At 32.2% G+C, this 20,686-nt stretch overlaps 1 pseudogene; it reads right to left on the bottom strand.

Moving 5' to 3' along the window:
- Positions 1-371: 371 nt before the first annotated feature.
- On the bottom strand, positions 372-2,262 carry LOC120163571 (annotated as a pseudogene).
- Positions 2,263-20,686: the final 18,424 nt, after the last annotated feature.

Raw genomic sequence — 20,686 nt, 5'->3', positions numbered from 1 at the left:
AATAAACTTTGCCTCGGCAAAACTTATCCACTGCATGAAAATATGTCATAAATGCAACTATATGCAACTAAAATGCTATGTCAATGGCTTTTAGACAATCAATAACTTAAGTAAAAAGACCTAAAATATAATCTTTTTACGGAGTTATCATATGTTCCCTGGCCACACTAATTCGGTGGCCGGCCGAATTAACCGAACTAATTCGATTCGGTCGGTTAATTCGGTTAAAATCAAATAATGGACACACCTAGACATTTGGAGATCCTTAATTAAATAAATATGCCATTGGAGATCGTTAATTAAATAAATAGCCATTTGGACCTTAAAATTGATTAATTAAAATTTTAATGGGCTTGATTATACCCCACCCAATTACAATTGCGGAAGCCAGTATCATATGAAAGAATGAAAGAATAATAAGTTCGGCCTAAATCTCAATTGTTTTTTGATTAATAGCTTTGTATCTCCATTTCTCTTTCTCTAAAAAATCAGCATCCAAGAACCTTGAGACAAATGCCCAAAGCCTATATATGTCTTCAAAATTACTCATGAACCCAACTGCAGCCGTCACAACCTGCAATTCATCCTTCTTCGTTTCTTCATGCTTATCCAAGAACCATATGTGTTGCAAATTCGCAATGCTCAATGAAATGTTGTTCCTATCAGCGAGCTTTTGCACTAACGCGGGATTGATCCTCTCGCCTTTCCAATCGAACACGTTGAAAGCCACCGCGGGGCCTCTGTCGAACATTATTTTGGGACCGTAGATTCTAACCGCAGCTGCTCCGTTTTCTGAAGGTGGTGTCGGAGGCTCATCAATGCGTTCACCAACCAGTTGATTAGGCTCCTTGTCCTGCTTCTGATTTGTACAGCCTAATGAATCTGCATGGTCCAAGGCTCTACATTCAATAATCCGAGGGGCATTGGTGATTTCCGAGCTCGAAGATTCGATGGTTGCTGCATCCATTGCTTCTACGATTTCGGAAACCGATAGAGCCTTTGTTTTTGCTTTGGTTCCTTCGGTTTCAGTTGGAGTTGGCTCTGAAACCGGGACAAGATTCACTATTCCAACACTTGTAGAGGTGGCTGAATCCTTCAAACAGAACAAGCAGTGGATTTCTTGATGAACAAGCAACAAACCCTGATGGGTTCTCTCCAAAAACCTTGAAGAAGGAGCAAACAAGGAAATCGGGATAAAAAAGTGAAAGCCCGAAGGTCTCCATTTCCTTGGCTCCCAAGGCAGATGCATCAAGCAGCACATGCCACCCATTCTCCTGAGCCAAACTCATCCAACTATATGAATATCTTGACCCTGTAACCTTGATTGAAGTGGGACAACAAAAGTCCTCTTCTCTTGCCCTTACTCACTATCTTCTTCCTCAATTTCTCCGATCGGATTTGCAGATTAGGCCACGAGAAACAAGCCGACATAACATTAGCTCCCCTCTTCTTGCACCTATCAATCATCACTTCAACAGCCTCACTTTGATGATCATAAACAGTGAGAAGATTTCGAGACTGAAACGGATAAGACTCGGCCAAAAGCTTGAAAGCCGAAGCTTGATCCGCAGCGAAAACCACTGTGTAATCGGCTTCCGAGATATTCATAAACCCCATGATTCTTTTCCTTATACCAGACTGAAACTCAGTCTCTTCAACACCATACAAAATCAGGGAATTCAGGTTCACTGACTTGCACGAAATATCGAAAAATGGAGAGGGCAGAAACTGATTTTGGAGCTGAGAGAAAGAGAAAAGGCCATGGCCAATGTAATCAAAACAAGAAATATTGTGGGAAAGATGTTGGTATTCAAGAGCTCGGATCTTGTCAGGTTGGTCCGTCCGGGAATATTGAGGGTACACTTTGTTGAAACAAGCAAATGATCTCTCAAATGGAGGGAGGACTCATGGTTGGTGAAATGGAAATCTGGGTAAAGAGAAGCAGCCGTGCTAACCTCGAATTCGTGCCGCGATGCCAGGACGCTTTTGCTCGGCGTCCCCGAAGTTGAATCTCGGCATTCGGGGAGTCCGGCAAAAGGATTCGGGCAACAGCCAGAAGAACAACAGGCCTTCGAAGCCTCCCTTAGCCAAGGTGATTGCATTTCTTTCTCTATAAATTCATTTTTTTTCCTTCCTTAAGCTTTTGTCGGTTCATTTGAACATGAAGGTAAAGAAGTCTTCAATTATTAGCGTCTGGTTAGGTTTCGTCGAAAGTAAAACCCCATCATACTTGTCATCATCATACTGGATTGAATTGACCTCTGCTCGTTCACCGTAAATTTTGTATTTAATGCAAAATATAATTGTATTGTTTTAAAAATTTATGTTGTTACATGATAGTATTGTTTAAAATTTTATAAATAAAATTATTTGAATTAAAAAAAATTAAAAAATAATATTATCTTTAATTATTGAAATCATTAGTGGACTCATAATAGTATATATCTATTTACATAAAATATAAATATTAATTTTTATATGCAAAGTCAAACTTCTCCATCATGGTTTCCAAATGAATTAGAATGTAATTAACCTTTTTTTTTTAATTCAACAAAATTGCTTAAAATTCCCATGAAGATGCGAGAGAAGCAGAAGCCAACAAGCAGAAACGGCCAAGGGAAAATTTTGGAAGATGCCGGCTTTTCCATGCAGGCCAGGAGCTTCATTTTCATAATTTTTCCTATTAGTATTATGCGTTCGTTGTTAGGAACGGATCCAAAATTTTATTTTAGAAAGTAAACTTTTAAAATTTTAAAATTAAATAAAAATAATTATTTTAATAAAAAATATCTAAATTATATTATAATTTTAAATTTTCAGATTCGATTGTTCTACTCGTCTCTCTTTAATCCATCCCTGCCGGTTGTTTTACACGCTAGTGTTGTCTTGTAATCTTTTCCTTTGTGGATATTTTATTCCCCCACAAGGCATGTTGTATAAGTCAAGCTCACTTGTGTCCCTTTTGCCCCACCTTGGAGCATAGGCCATTTTCAGTCATTATATCAATGACTCCTCACCCAAGTCTTATTTTTACCTTTTACATTGTTAAATTCCTAGTCCTTGCTATTATCATTTTAAATTTATTTATTTTTCAAAATAGTTAAATCCTATACTTTGTAAAAAAATATTTTCTTTTTCTTTTCGAGCATTCGTTGTTTGGAGGAGGACAGATTATAAGTTGCTCGAGAAGGCTGAAGGACAGAAGAGCACGTTTTCCGTTGTGCTTTTCCAAAATTTATAACATTTAAATTTTAAGTTTTAAATTCTTAAAAAATATGTTTAATCGGTCACGTATTTTATATAAATTGAATCATTTGTTGATTAGATTGTCACATAAGATAATAATACATTTTGTCAGTTTTTTTTCAGCATTTTTTATTAAAAATAATTTTGAATTAAATTGAAAAAAATAGCTTTGCACTTTTGTAGTAATTTTTGACAAAATTATTAATTTGTTGTAATTATTAAAAAATTATTCAACCAACCAAATGTGTTTGCTCTTGTCTATGTAAGTTGAAAGGTGCACATAGAGTGGGATGGGTGGAGTGTTTTAGAATGAATATGAAGTGGTTATGGTAATTATTTGTTTTGTTTTGTCTATTTTAGTATTTTTCTGGATAATGTGATGGAAAAAAAAACATCTTGAGTATGGGAAGAATATAACGCTAATCTGATCCTGCCCAAAGATTAAAGGATTAAAGTATTACACGGATCATTAAAGTGACCAGCTCAAAATTTTAAAATAAAATACGACCACTTGTCATTATAAGATATCAACTAAGAAACAATACCTTGAAAATCGGGAGTATCAACTTAAAGACTTAAATGACATTCCCTTGTTGGAGTAGGAAAGAATCTATTGGATCATATATGAACATCATTTAATAATTGTAAGTAAGAACTTACCAAAATTTAGAGAACTCGATCTTATCCAAGTAGAGGAAATATATATATTCAATCAATATAAATTTAGAGTATGCACAAAACATCGTTGATGAAATGAACCATCAGAATATCAAGATCACAACAGAGTTTCAATCTTTTGCAAAATTTCACAAAGATGTATCATAATTATCGTCCTTAAGGATCAAGAACCTTCAATCGATCAAATTCAAGGAAGGGAGTCAATTCTTAATAATAGGGATATCTTATCGAATTTCTTTTCATAGGTCAACAACTTAAGAGCGAACACTCATGTTCTTCCACAACGATTCAATCAATCGATTACGAATCAGACAATTTTTTTTATCAATTTCCCATATTCAAGCTAGTCAGAATATTTCGCATTTGTTGTGCACTCTAATTTTCAAAACAAGGCTATTGGAGAACTTCCAATCTCACTTGCATCTACAATACTAATTATAGGAGAATATCTGGATCAACTCTTAGTCTTAAGAACCAATCGCCCCTTTATCAGAATTTCAATTCTACACATTTTATTACTACTAAAATTTTTTCATTTATTTATTTTCCCACACATGCTACTAAAAAAATCATAGTAACTTATCAATGGAGAGACATATTAGAGTCTCGGTCTACGATTATACATTTCAAACTTAGAGCATGGAGGATTAGACTAGGTTAACCTAAAACCAGCTAAACTCTAGCTTTGATACCACCAAATGTAACACCCAAATCTCACAGATTTGAGTGTCATATGAAATTATTGAATTGGCTAACTTTTTTTCTTGAAAACATTCTCAACTTTTAAAATGTGTACAAAAAGTATGAAATGTAATAATTTATTAAAAAAAAACAAAGCATTAATTTAAAACTCAAATAAATAAATAAATAAATAAGTTACAACTCGACTAATTTATAAATTATAATCTCTACTTACCCAGTAAGTTATCATCATCGTACTCTAGTAATCCAATAAAACTCTTTCGATGATATTGTTGTCTCATCACACTTCACGTAATTGGAAACCTGTGAACATAAACAAATTCTTAACGTTGAGCTCACAACCCCTATGCAACATAATATATCTACTATACTACATGTATTCATAACATAAGCGTGTCAATAAGTACATTTAGAGAAGCAATACTAGCGATGTCAATAGTGCTATCTAGCCATCTATCCAAGGTACATCCACAATCACAATGGTAGGAGTCTCATGCTTCCCTTTATTCACAACTAAGGGCCTTTTCATGGACATAAATATTTGGTTTTTAATCGTAATATCATATAATTATGCACCATCATATGCAACATAGATAATCTCCCAGTCTCAACATAGTTATCGGGTGTAGGTCATTGACAATATAACAATCATTTAGCTCATAAGAGCGATTTAGTCATTTCTTCCTCCTTCGAATCACTTACTATAATCAAGGGTATTTTTTTATTTACCCATTCAGGGTATTTCGAGCTCCCTCCCAAGTTTAACAAGCAATACTAATGTCTTACATTATTTCTTAAAGTCTTATACTTTCAAAGGTATTTTCATATCATTATAAGGCACTATTTGTAACTAAAAGTAATTTAGTAATTTCAGCCTTCTAAAGGTATTTTAGTAATTTCTCACATTCTCAATGTAACATCCTCAATATCGGGTTAGTGACTAAATTGTAAAACTTTAGAATTTGGTGATTAAAGTAGAATAGTTGAATAATTCAATGACTATTTGGAGATATTTTATGAAGAATGTTTAGTAATTATCAATGAAGTAAAGGGAAAAGTGGTCATTTGAAAAACAAATGAATTAAAATATGATATGTTGGGGATATACACGGGGGAAATGGATAAAAAGAAGGAAGGAAATATCCCGAGAATTCTCCCTTCTTCTTTTCCTTCATACGAGAGAGAGAGCCAAGCAAAGGTGAGTTTTCTGGTTAATCGATTATTTGTTGATTTTAAGAGTGAGTGTTGATCCTTAGGTGATACTTAAGCTTAAGGAAAACTTAAGTTGTATTATAATTAAAAGATGAAGAAGTTATGAGAGATTAAAGAGAAGAGGTTTTTAAATGAATTTTTGGAAAAAAAGTTGATAAGTTGAATTCGAGATTAAATTTGACTTGTCATCAACTTAATTAAGAGATACGAAGTGATAGAATTGGATTTAGAACATCTTGAAAATTTCGTATGATTATTGATTTCTATATGGAGAATAGTATTTTGAGGTTTAAGATGTGATAAATGAGTATAAATTGGTTTAAGAATATGTATGTGAGTTAGGAACCTGAAAAGGGAGGAAACATGAAGTGTTGAAGCTTAAAAGAGTGAATGTTCGTGCTTAAAATACAATTTCTGGGCAAGGTGTATCGGTACACATGCAATATGTACCGATACACTTTTAAATAAATAAACATCAAATGCAATGAGTGTATCAATACACAAGTAGTGTATCGATGCACCCTCTTAAGATGAAAACATCGAATGTAATTTGTGTACCGATACATAGATAGTGTATCGATGAATACGTTAAGGAATGTACCGATACACTATAGAGTGTACTGATACACTTCAAAGGGAAAATGGAAATAGATATTTCTTATAGCTTAAGAAATCAAAGATCGAATCATAGTATTTGAAATACTGATATGTACATGATTGTGTAGATATCGATTGAAAGTAACAACCGAACAAGTTTACAATCGATAGTTATCGAGAAGAGATAAGGGATTGGTAGTGACTAGTGAGGCCAAGTGAGTGCAATTAATTTGTACTTATGTTATAGAATAAACATTGGCTTGCGATGAACCAATGACAGAGTTATTATGGTAAGAAGTGACTCCTGAAATATTATTTGAATTGTGATTGATATGATGCTTATGTGTGTATGAATACATGAATACATGGAAATGGGTATATGTGTCATATGTTATTATCTGAGATATGTTACATTGAACTACATAAATATATGAAATTATAATACAAGCTATGTGGTATTGATATAAGTGAGTATCTAAAACTGTGAGATAAGTTATATAGCATTGATATGCGGGCTATGTGAAAGTATGTACATGAATACATGCATAATTATATGTTATTCTATTTGTTATGTGATGTATATATGAACCCATGTGATATGGGTTATATGACAAGAATGATATATAAGCTATATGAGAACAAGTTATGAGAATACATGTTATATGATATGGAACAAATGTTTACACATACATATGGTATGTGAAAGAAGAAAAGGAATATGTGATTATAAGAGCAATAATATGAATATATGAATAAATGAAGCATAATGATTGTAACACCCCAACCCGTACCCGACCCAGTTACGAATCCGAGATGTCACATTAACTTTTTAAAACCATATTCTTACAAAATTTAAAAACGTTTGAACTTATATTAAGAAAATACATTCATATATTGTTGAATTGTGTTCATTATAACCAATTTAAGAAAATATAAGTTTTATAAACAGTAAAATACGGTATGAACAATACCGTGAACAGTAATGAACAGTGTTATAGTGCATCGATGCATTGCTACAGTGCATCAATGCACCAAAATTTCGAATACAAATTGTGCATCGATGCATTGCTATAGTGACTTTCGTAAAATATACAAAAACTCGTAAAAAGTAACCGTTCATTACTTTGCATTTATATTTACATAAATATGTTTAAAACATCACAAAACTCGATCAGAGCATACATACTTAATTTAACGACTTTGTTTACATGGCAACATATTTAACACATAATAATACATACTATTTAATCTACTTCTGATCTGACCTTCAAGTAGAGATATGTTGTTCTGCTGAGCTTATAATGGATCTCTCTGTTTTTCGGTACCTACATGTAAAACACTTACACGCTAAGTCATAGACTTAGTGAGGCATAATAATAATGACAATAAAATATAATGAAAATGTCATAATGAAATGCAATATCATGAAATCATATATCTTACTCATAATCTGATCAAATTAATCATCATAAATTCATATAATAAGTTCAATAGGTTCAATAGCCCATGATACAATACTGAGAACCCGAGGTATGTGAGTGCTGTGAGGTTGTGCACTGTGCTGTCACCACAGCTCGTATAAATTTGCACCGAAGTGCCACATAGAATTTGTCCCGAAGGACCGTGTAGGAATGCACCGAAGTGCCACGTAGAATTGCACCGTAGTGCCATATAATATGTCCCTAAGGACCACATAAAAATTCCTTAAGAATTATATACATATACCAATGATCAAGTAGGTGTCTCAAAAGACCTCATCCATGTTCCAAATAATACATATATGTCTCGAAGGACCACGTAGAATTTTATCCCGAAGGACCGCATAGACCCTCTACTCTTGGCATGCCAACTATACATATAGTTCTCATCTACATAACATGGGCTTTCACAATTCACATAGTTTATATCGCTTAGACATATCATTTCCATACCTTTATCACATAGACATATCATTTTCCATACCTTTATCACATAGACATATCATTTTCCATACCTTTATCACATAACTTATATAACTATTCCTGCATATTCATGTCACATAATGCATATAATATGAATTCATGTCATGTATCATAATATGGAATGTGATCATATATCAAAATATCGAATCTAGACTTATCACAAGTCTAGAACTGAATATACTACTATGTTCATGATATGCAAATGCACTCACCTATATCTCTTTGCCTTTTCCTCGATCGATCTTACTTGTCACTTATTCCAGAACTTGTTTAGGCTCAATATCTACATATATATAATTTTCAAGACAATTATAAGAAGCCTAAGCCTTATAATTCGATACTAATAACTTGAACTAATTTAATGACCCAAAAATTTAGTTTTCCTTTAGGGGTGTACCGATGCACTATGGATGCATCGATACCCAAATTAGGTTCGAAATTCCCATGTATCGATGCACCCCTTAATGCATCGATGCACCTTTAAATTTGGTCTTAGTGCATCGATGCCTATTCTTAGTGCATCGATGTACATGCCAATAATAAATTGGTTTTACATGAAAATTCCATAAATTTTCATTAAATTTCCTCATAAAACTCCTTTCATACCACTAAACTCATCTATAACCATTTTAATTATCTTATACCATCTCAGCATCTTATTATCTCCCATATGTCATTCAAATTCTTAAAACTAAGGATCATATCAAAATTTCCATGTAATTCAAACTTAATTCTAACACTTATAACTTATTATTCACACCTATGACAAGTCAAATACAACTTCCAAATCCATTTATACATCCTTATTCAAAATTTCACTTATCTGCTTCCTATCTTTAATCCTTCATAACTTACAAATCTTTGAGTTTTTATGACCTTTTTCATCTCCATCATCTTTCCTAAAGCTTCATGAATCAAAACCCTACTTTAATTTGAAGAATTAACCAAAAGAAATAAAACTCACCTTGAGCTTGAGGCTTCACTTTTGGGAGAATAGAAGAAGAAAAACATGAATGAATTGTCTGGAAACTTTTGTTTCCCACAATTGTGCTCCACGTGGGTTATAAGATAACCCAAACAATATTTTATTCATTCACTTGTTCAATGAACATTTTATCCTTATACTATTCCTTCATTTGCTAATTAATCCTATACCAACATCTTTTTATTAATTGCTTCACTTTTCAATTTATTTAATTTGGTCATTGAATTTAAAAATCTTACACTTTAATCACTAACCCGGTATTGAGGATGTTACAATGATAGTGCCCATGTTATGTGATATGAGAGCTAGGGGTATAGTTGTCATGCCAAGAGTCGAGGGTTTACCTATGTTCTTCGGGATATATAGACTGTTTACTTATGTTCTTCGGGTCATATGGACTGTTTACCTATGTTCTTCGGGACATATGGACTGATTACCTATGTTCTTAGAGATATATAAACTTATTACCTAGGTTCTTCAGAGTCTATGGACTGGTCCTTTGGGACATTTATACTAGTTGTGGTGACAACATAGTTGTGTACAACCTCAATGTACTCACGTACCTTAAGTTATCAAAAGTGTACATGGGCTTTAAAGAGAGTAAATAAATCAATTGATATAATACTATGTGTGCACTATTGTGAAATGATATATGTGTTCCATGATATGTATAGAAATGTTACAATATATTCTTATATGATAAAAAGGAATTATTGATAGTAATATAAGTACTGAGAAGCATATTAATGGTATTACAAAAGGTATCAAAAGTGTTTGTATTATCATATGTTATTATGTATACTGAATCATATGTGACATGATTGAATTAATAGATTGCATGTTTATATTATGAGAAATGCATCATTATTATTTTTATGCCTCACTAAGTCTATGACTTAGCGTGTAAGTGATTTACACATAGGTACTGAGAAACAGAAGGATCAAAGTTAAGTTTCACAGAACAACATATCTCCGCTCAAAGATCAGATCAGAAGTAAATTATACAGTATGTTTTGTTATGTGATAAATAGGTTGGAATATAAACAAAGTCGTTAAATTAAGTATGTATGCTCTGATCGAGTTTTGTAATGGTTTAAACGTATTTATGTAAATGGAAACTTTATAGTGATGAAAGTTTAAGTTTTTATGAGTTTTATATATGTTTTGCCGAAATTACTGTAGCAGTGCATCGGTACACTGTAGCAGTGCATCGATACACAATTTATATTCAAAGTTTTTATGCATCGGTACACTATAGCAGTGTATCGATACACTGTTCATTACTCTTCACGGTACTATTTACACATTATCGGTACTATTCATACAGTATATACTATTCATAAAAACATTTTGCCTTAAATTTGTTATAATGAAACATAATTCAATAATATATTATCGTATTTTCTTAATATAAGTCCAAATGTTTTGTTATTTTATAAGAATATTGTTTTAAAAAGTCAATATGACTTCTTAGAATCGTATCCGAGTCGGGTACGGGTTGGGAGTGTTACATTTAATGGTATCAGAGCTACGGTTTAGCTGATTCTAGGCTTAACTTGAAGTCAAAAGTGTTTTAAAATGTGTACATGCCAACATAGTGAAAAATTTCTGATCTGATAGTGTAAGGAGTATGTTGTCTTGCTAATAGAATAAGATTTGTTAATATAGTAGAAATTCGATTGTGAAAATTTCTGAAGAAAAATGAGAGGTAAACCTAAAGGTAATAGCAATTCACTTGCCTTGGCCAGACATGATGAAGTACGAACACCTCAGGGAGTGCATATAAGATTAGAGAATGTTTTAGTGATGTTGAATGATATTCTAATGTGTTTTCAATTTTATGCTTCTTTAACTCATTGAATGAATGTATCAAAATAGTTAAAAGGGTTAAGAGCACCCGAGTTCAAGGGTGAATTTGAGGAAGATTTTGTTGTTACAAACCTTTGGTTAAATGATATGTAGATAATGTTAGAAGGTTTTCATTTCTCCAAAGTGGAGAAGTTAAATTGAGTAGTTTTGTTACTACGTGGATAAGATATAATATGGTGAACAAGTGTCACCATAAGGACGTTAAAAGATCAAATGATGCATTGAGAATTTGTAGAAGATTTCAAGAATAAGTGCATCAGTGATAAGTTTATAAGATAAATGAAACTGGAGTTATAAATTTGAAACAAAGGGATATTATTGTATATAAGCAAGAGTGTAGATATGATATTGAATATGATAAGATTTAGATGGAAAGAGTTAGCGTTGGCTAACAAGATTATGTGATGAAAATGTATTGAAGTTATAAGATTTTAAGATTTGACAGGTTATGATAACCAAATATGAAGTGGATCTGGATACAATTGTATATTTTGATTATAGTAATATGATATAGTGAAAGAAGTGATGATTCGTATGTTTGAGTAAAACTAAGGATTGGTAAGAAAAGTTTAAGAATGGATACATCAATGATCAGTTTATGAGATAAATAAAGTTAGAATGTTGAGTTTGAATAATGGAAATTTCATGGTGTATGAGGATAAATGTGGATTTGATAAGTTAACTATTGTTAAGATAATTCTGATTGGAAATGATGTATATGATTGGTTGATTAAGGGCTTATGCCCTAGATTGAACAGTTAATATTGATTAGCTGTAATAGTAAAGGTAATAAAGTTAATTTTTTTTAAGGAAAATACAAGTACAAGAGATGGTAAAGAATGAGGTTTTGTATAAATGAAGTTGATTATCAAAGTTATAAAACAAATAAAGATTGATGATTAGAGATGAGTATAAGTGATAGGAAAAGAGCATGTAAACATGAAGGAAAATATATGATCTGTGTATAAGGAGATTTTGACTTTGAAGGAATAAATGAATAATGGAATAAAGAAATGAAAAGGGATTGAGTTTAAGGATCAAATATGATAAAGGTCATATGGAAGTATAAATGATAAGTTCGATATAGAAGTAAGGAAATGTGCAAGGTGATGTGAAAAAGATTGTTCGATTTCATAAAGTATATGTTTAATCACAGATAAAGAAGATTTAGGGTTATTTTTTGGTTCAAATGATGATGAAATAAGAGTTTGTTTATTGTTCTAAGGTAATTAAATATGGATTTTGATGTAGGGTGATGAAAATGGATATTACTGTTTAAATGATGAGTGACATTATATGGATTTTAGAAAAGTCAAAGGAAAATGCAGAATTGAAAAAGAGAAAACACAGAAATAGATTAAGATTATTGGTTACTGTTTATATGATAAGTGGCATTATATGAATATATAAAGGAAGAATATAGTTAAAAAACTAAAGGATTGAAAAGCAAGTTTTCTGATGATGATAAGAAAGATTAAGTAAGGGAAGCAATATGAGAACATTAGAAGATATGTTATTATCAAGATGTGCAGTGAAAATTCGAGGAATAATTTTCTTAAAAGGAATGGAGATTTGTAACATCCTCAATACCGGGTAGTGACTAAATTGTAAAACTTTAGAATTTGGTGATTAAAGTAGAATAGTTTAATGACTATTTGGAGATATTTTATGAAGAATGTTTAGTAATTATCAAATGAAGTAAAGGGCAAAGTGGTCATTTAATAAATAATGAATTAAAAATGATATGTTGGGGATATATACGGGGGAAATGGTTAAGAAGAAGGAAAGAAATATCTAGAGAATTATCCCTTATTCTTCTTCCTTCATACGAGAGAGAGAGCCAAGCAAAGGTGAGTTTTCTGGTTAATCAATTATTTGTTGATTTTAAGAGAGGATTTTGATCCTTAGGTGATACTTAAGCTTAAGGAAAGCTTAAGTTGTCTTATAATTAAAAGATGAAGAAGTTATGAGAGATTAAAGAGAAGAGGTTAAACTTGACTTGTCATCAACTTAATTAAGAGATACGAAGTGATAGAATTGGATTTAGAACATCATGAAAATTTGGTATGATCATTGATTTCTATATGAAGAATAGGATTTTGAGGTTTAAGATGTGACAAATGAGTATAAATTGGTTTAAGAATATGTATGTGAGTTAGGAACCTGAAAAGGGAGGAAACATGAAATGTTGAAGCTGAAAAGAGTGAATTTTCGTGCTTAAAATACAATTTCTGGGAAAGGTATCGGTACACATGCAATATGTACCGATGCACTCTTAAATAAATAAACATCGAATGCAATGAGTGTATCGATGCACCCTCTTAAGATGAAAACATCGAATGTAATTTGTGTACCGATACATAGGTAGTGTATCGATGAACATGTTAAGGAATGTACCGATACACTATAGAGTGTACCGATACACTTCAAAGAGAAAATGGAAATAGATCTTTCTTATAGCTTAAGAAATCAAGGATTGAATCATAGTATTTGAATTATTGATATGGATACATGATTGTGTAGATATCGATCGAAAGCAACGACCGGACAAGTTTACAATCGATAGTTATCAAGAAGAGAAAAGGGATTGGTAGTGTCTAGTGAGACCATGTGAGTCCAATTTAATTTGTACTCATGTTATAGAATAAACATTGGCTTGTGATGAGCCAGTGACAGAGTTACTATGGTAAGAAGTGACTCCTGAAATATTATTTGAATTGTGATTGATATGGTGCTTATGTGCATGAATACATGAGTACATAGAAATGAGTATATGTGTCATATGTTATTATCTGTGATATGTACTGAACTACATATGTTGAGTTAATCAATCGATGAAATAGCCAAGAGGGGGGTGAATTGGCAATAAATATTTTGGTGGAAGCTTTTGCAGAAAATTGAAAATATTTGCACAACGATTTAGAGTGGTTCGACTTTCTCAACCAAAGTTTACTTCCACTACCTTAGCTATCCACACTAAGGATTTTCCAACAAATTCACTAATTTTTTCTTTCTTTGAGGAGAAAGAGTAACTTTACAACTCCCTCAAGAATTATACCCCAAATTCTTGAGAACACTATCTCCCAAAGAGAAGAATACAAATTTCGCAAACTTACAAGAAAAACCTCACAAGGTAGATTGTTTGCACAATTCTATAACAAAGAAAGAACACTCAAAGATAAATACAATAGAGCACAAATGGTTTTCTTGAAGCAAAAATGAATATTGAATGAAATAGGCTTGAAAATGCTCAAACTTGAGGTTTGATGCTTTCTCTTTGATTTTCTAGCTTCTCTTCTTAATTGTTGTTTCTTATTGTTGATCAATGGCTCTTATGCTTGTTTAAATACACATTGAATCACTTTTGAACGTTGGGGATCATTGGTGAACTCAATAGTGTCGTTATTGTGTGAAAATAATTAAATAAAATAGTTGGAACGTGTGTGCATCGGTGCACTAACATGGTGCATCGACACACTAGGTGTAAAATTCAAATATTTCAACCGTTATAAGACTTAGTGCATCGGTACACTAGGAGTGCATCGGTACACTAATTACATTCGATATTTCGAAAGAGCCAGGAGTGCATCGATGCATTGTCTGTGCATCGGTACACAAAATGCATTTGATGTTTTAATAAACCTTGAGTGCATCGATGCACGATTTGTGCATCGGTACACTTAAGGTATTCGAAATAGGGTGTGCATCGATACACTAAAGTGTACATCGATACATCCCTTCATAAAATTGATTTTGGCTCGATTTTGCTCGAAATACTTTGTAAAATTGTTTCAAAATATTATAAGTTTAAAACACAATTTTACACTTTAGTAAGGATTGAAATTGACCTTTGAAATCCTTGGAGTAATATTTTTGATATTCGAATAATTAAATCAAATATACTTTGAAAATGATTTGTAAAATCTTAAATTTTAATAACACTTAATTTGTTATATCGAAACATCAAAATGTTTTTCAACAATCTCCCCCTTTTTGATAAAACAAAACATTTAAGTAATTTTAAGATTTTGAAATCAATTTTGAAAATTACTCTCCCCTTACTATATTCTCCCCCTTTTTGTTAAATCAAAAAGACTCTAAAACGTTTTTAAACAATGTTTTTGAAAACTTAGCCAATTAATTTTTAGAAATTTAAAGATTAAGCTACTAAGATCACAGGCAAGAGAAAGGTTAGCCATTAGTTTCATAAATCAATATTCACAAACAATGTGTAATGGTAATTGATCATACTCTAATAATGTAAATGATGCAAAACTTAAGATCAAATTAAAAATTCAAACAGACCAAATTTATATATTAAGTTCAAACATCCAATATCCATAACAAATTCAAACATCCAAATAAAACAATCCAAAATATCAAAATGTTTAACAATAAGTTCTAAATCCAATCCAAGAAAAGCAAGACAAGGTCTAATCCATAGGAGGATCGGGAGAAGGAGGATAACGTGCTCACATCTCGAGTGTGAACGTATCTAAACATCATTCATCTCCGTTGTTGAGCCCTCATAGCAATTAAGTGTGACTCTATGGATGCAAACCTTAGATAAAATGGCTCCAAAAATGATCGAGAATATGGAGGCATTTAATTCTCTTGATGTGTCGGCTCATCGTCTTGTACATGATCGTCTATATGTTGAAAAAGCTCTTGAAGTTATGGATCATCGTCCGCTGCCGGTACCGGTGGAGGTGGAGCTCTTGAAGAACTAGCTCCCTTGTTTGCTCATTGGATCGAACCCATTGGCCATTTTCCTCATTCCTTTTACATCCCGATTTCTTTAAGGAATTGAGATTGATTTGGTTATGGAGAGGAATGGGAATATCAAGCGAAACCCTAAGCCTGAGTTTGATAAACATATTACTGAGGAGACAGCTATAAACTAAAGTTTTTTACATTTTTTAGATGGGACAACGTTTACTGTATCTACTAGCTCACCAAAAATAATCCATGGTAAATTTATTTTCTTCTTATGTTGGATACAATGTATCCACCATAAATCTATGACCCTAAGAGAGGAATACCTACCTCTGGATGGTCTAAACCACCAAGAGATCATTAAATGAAGGAATCGCTCGTGATGAGTTCGTAAGGTACTAACACTATCCTTAGATTGATAGGGAGTTGCCACAGTCTCTTTCTCGTTATCTAAACCTTCATTGTCTAGTCTAAATGTATTTGCGATAGTGTTGGAGTCAATATAGATGAATTGACCTAGAAGATAGGAACGAATTCCTATGGTTTCAGTTCGACGATCATTTTGGACACACACCGCATTAGAATAGAAAATGCGGACTAATTGGTGATAGACAATCGGTTTAAGGTGAAACAATTTATCAAACTTCCAGGATTTAAGGATAGGAAGATATTCGAAGTTCATATCGACTATTGCTTGAAGAGAGGGAATACGCTCTTACCAGATTTTGTATGACTCAAAACAATTATGATACCTATGGTAGAAATCTTATCTACGGCCAGGTATATTAAAACATGAGTTTAAAATGGTCATATTTGGATCGTTTGTATTTGGATTTGGTAGAGGAATAGGAGGTCGATTTTGACTCGAACGACTAGACGATGTTCTAGGGCGTTTAGACATGGTTCAAGAAATCAGAATAGATAAGGTAACCTGTAAATTTGAAACACATGTATGCAATTCAATCAATCCCAAAACTCAAATGAGTCTGCAATATTCAAGGTTCTCTAAACCGAATCCTAATGGGCAAAGTTTTGAAAACTATTTTTGAAATCAATGTTTCAAAATCATAATATGTATAGTTTTCATAATATAATACAATTCAATAAAAATACACTTTTTAAATTAAAATATTTTTTTATTTCGAAAATTCAAAGAATTTTGAAAAAGTATGTGTTTTTGATGAAATTGGTTGTAGAATCTAGTTTATAAACATTATATAATCAATGTCTGATACTTTGTTCAACCTAGAACTAATCAAAACTAGTATTAAGTTCAAGAATCAATAAAATAGGATTTTTAGAAAAATACCTTAAAAAATTCAGATTTTGTGAGAATGTGATGATGTTTGCATGATTTAATGATGTTAGCAGGATCAAAAGTTGAAGAACGAACTAATTCCGACTCGATTTGTTTGGTTTGGAACGATTTTAGAGAGTAAGGTGAGAGAGAGGGGTGACGACAGAGTGTATGAGTGTTTAGGGGTTTTGAAAAATGAAGAAAATTAGACATTTAAACCCAACAACCCGAAGGGTGTATCGATGCACAACAGAGTGCATCGATGCATATTCAAGAAACGCATCGGTGCATCTACATGATGTATCGATGCACATTCAAGGGATGCATCGATACACTCTCTAGTGTATCGATAGAGTGTATCGATGCATTTATGTACAAAAATGTCAAAAATCCATTTTAAACATTTAAAATGCTAAATTAATTAGCTCTAGTGGTATTGGCAACTCATATATCAAAATTAACTATGTTCAATCAATCAAATCTATCCTTAAATTTATTTGAACATATAATTAATTTTCACTATGAATCATAAACTCCCCCTAACTATTAGCAAAGAATGCATAAAAAATATTATTTTTATAAGCATTTTCCAAAATTAATTAAAAGTGCTAAAATTATTTTAAACACTAAGTCAATGTAGATTGGTTAAACCTAATTCTCTCCTAAGTGTCCAAAATCTTTCTTTATCTAAAGGTTTTGTAAAAATATCCACTAATTGATGCAAAGTATCAACATATTCTAGAACTATATTTTTGTGACATGATGTCTAATTTCAATGTGCTTAGTTCTAGAGTGTTGGATTGGATTTTAGTGAGACAAATAACACTAGTATTGTCACACTTGATAGGTATGATACCTACTTCAATTCCATAATGTAAAAGTTGTTGTTTCATCCATAAAACTTGTGCACAACAACTACCAGCTGAAATGTATTCCACTTCAGTGGTAGATAATGCAACACATTTTGTTTCTTTGAAAACCATGAAATAAGCATATTTCATAGGAATTGGCAAGTATTGAATGTGATTTTCCTATCTATTTTGCATCCTCCATAATCTGCATCAAAGAAGGCATGCAGCTAAAGTTAGAGTCTCTAGGATACCAAAGTCCTAAACTAGGAGTGTCCTTAAGGTATTTAAAGATTCTCTTAGCAGCTAGTAAATGTGATTCCTTAGGGCATGATTGAAATCTAGCATATAAGCAAACAATAAACATAATGTCTGGTCTGCTTGCGGTTAGATAAAGCAAAGAGCCAATCATTTACTTATATAATTTAACATCCACACATTTACCTCCTTCATCTTTGTCAAGCTTTGTAGAAGAGCTCATTGGAGTGGAATGAGGTTTCCCATTTTCCAATCCAAACTTCTTGAGCATATCCTTGATGTATTTGCTTGATTGATGAAGATGCCATCTTTTCTTTGCTTAATTTGGAGTCCCAAGAAAAATGAGAGCTCCCCTATCATGCTCATCTCGAATTCACTCTGCATTAGCTTAGAAAATTATTGGCAAAGAGCATCATTAGTAGAACCAAATTATATTATCAACATAAATTTGAACTACTAATAAATCTTTACCTTTATGCTTTAAAAACAATGTAGTGTCAACCTTCCCTTTTGAAAAACCTTTTTCAATTAAAAAGTTTGACAATCTTTCATACCAAGCTCTAAGTTTGTTTTAAACCATAAAACACTTTTTTTTCAATTTAAAAACATGATCTGGAAATTTTGAATCTTCAAAACCATGAGGTTGTTCCACATACACTTCTTCTTTTATAAAACCATTTAAAAATGCACTTTTAACATCCATTCGATATAATTTAAATTCATTAAAACATGCAAATGCTAATAACATTCTAATTGCTTCCATCCTATTTATGGGAGCGTATGTTTCATCGTAATCTATACATTCTTCTTGAGTATAGCCTGAGAAACAAGTCTAGCCTTGTTCCTCACTATATTACCACTTTCATCGAGCTTATTCCTAAATACCCATCTAGTGCCTACAGTAGATTTATTACTAGGCCTTTCAACTAATGTACATACTTTACTTTTCTCAAATTGATTTAACTCTTCTTGCATAGCCATAATCCAATGTTCATCATTTAATGCTTCTTTAATATTCTTAGGCTCTATGCCTGAGATAAATGCTACATAATTACATATATTTCGAAGAGAATATCGAGTTGTTACCCCTTTGGATGGATCACCTTTTATCTCACCATCCTTGACATAGTTGTATTCTCTTAGGTAAGATACTTCCCTTTCTTCAATGGTTGGATTATCGAGAACATCATGAGTTTCCCCATCTTTCGTTTCTTCATTTGATAATGGTTCCCCAACGTCATGTCTAACGTCATTTTCTTTTATAATACCTACATCATCATTCACACAAGAATCATTCCTAGGAAGGGGATTATCATAAAAAACAACATGTATATACTCTTCTACCACTAAAGTTGTTTTATTAAATACCCGATAAGCTTTAGAATTTAAGGAATAACCCAGAAAAATTCCTTCATCACTTTTGGCATCAAATTTGCCAAGATTATCTTTATCGTTGTTTAAAACAAAACATTTACATCCAAATGGATAAAAATAGCTAATGTTAGGCTTTTTATTTTTGAAAAGTTCATATGGAGTTTTCTTCAAAATAGACCTAATCATTACTCGATTAATAATATAACAAGCGGTATTTGTGGCTTCCGCCCAAAAATATTTTGGCAAATTGTTTTTACAAAGCATGGTTCTAGCCATTTCTTCTAAAGTTTGATTTTTCCTCTCAACAACTCCATTTTGTTGAGGAGTTCTAGGTGCTGAAAATTTATGGCTAATACCATTAGAATTACAAAACTCAGTAAATCCAAGATTTTCAAATTCGGTGCCATGATCACTCCTAACACTAGTTATGGAATAACCTTTTTCATTTTGGATTACTTTTGAAAACGTGATGAATTTTTCTAATGCTTCATCTTTAGTACTTAAGAATAGAACCCAAGTATATCTAGAATAGTCATCTACCAAGACAAATGCATATTGTTTTCCACCCAAGCTAGTAGTCATAGTTGGCCAAAAAAGATCTATTTGGATCAATTGTAATACTATACTAGCTGATACATCATTAATGGATTTAAAGGAGGTTCTTTTATGTTTTCCTTTAGCACATACATCACAAAATTTTATCATTATCAAATTTTAGCTTTGGCAATCCTCTTACTAAATCTCCTTGAATTAGTCGTTGTAAAACACTCATGCTAGCATGTCCTATTCTCCTATTCCATAACCAACTATCATTTTCATCCTTGGCAACTAGGCATAAATTAGTCATATTTATGGAATCTAAATGCACAATGTATATGTTTCCTATTCTATTACCAATAAGCATAATCCGATTAGATACAATGTCAATGACTTTACAACCATT

Source organism: Hibiscus syriacus, unplaced genomic scaffold (assembly GCF_006381635.1).
Source record: "Hibiscus syriacus cultivar Baekdansim isolate YM2019G1 unplaced genomic scaffold, ASM638163v2 tig00111463_pilon, whole genome shotgun sequence".
Taxonomy (NCBI): Eukaryota; Viridiplantae; Streptophyta; class Magnoliopsida; order Malvales; family Malvaceae; genus Hibiscus; species Hibiscus syriacus.
The sequence above is the reverse complement of the archived record's forward strand: the minus strand, read 5'-3'. Positions and strand labels throughout refer to the sequence as shown.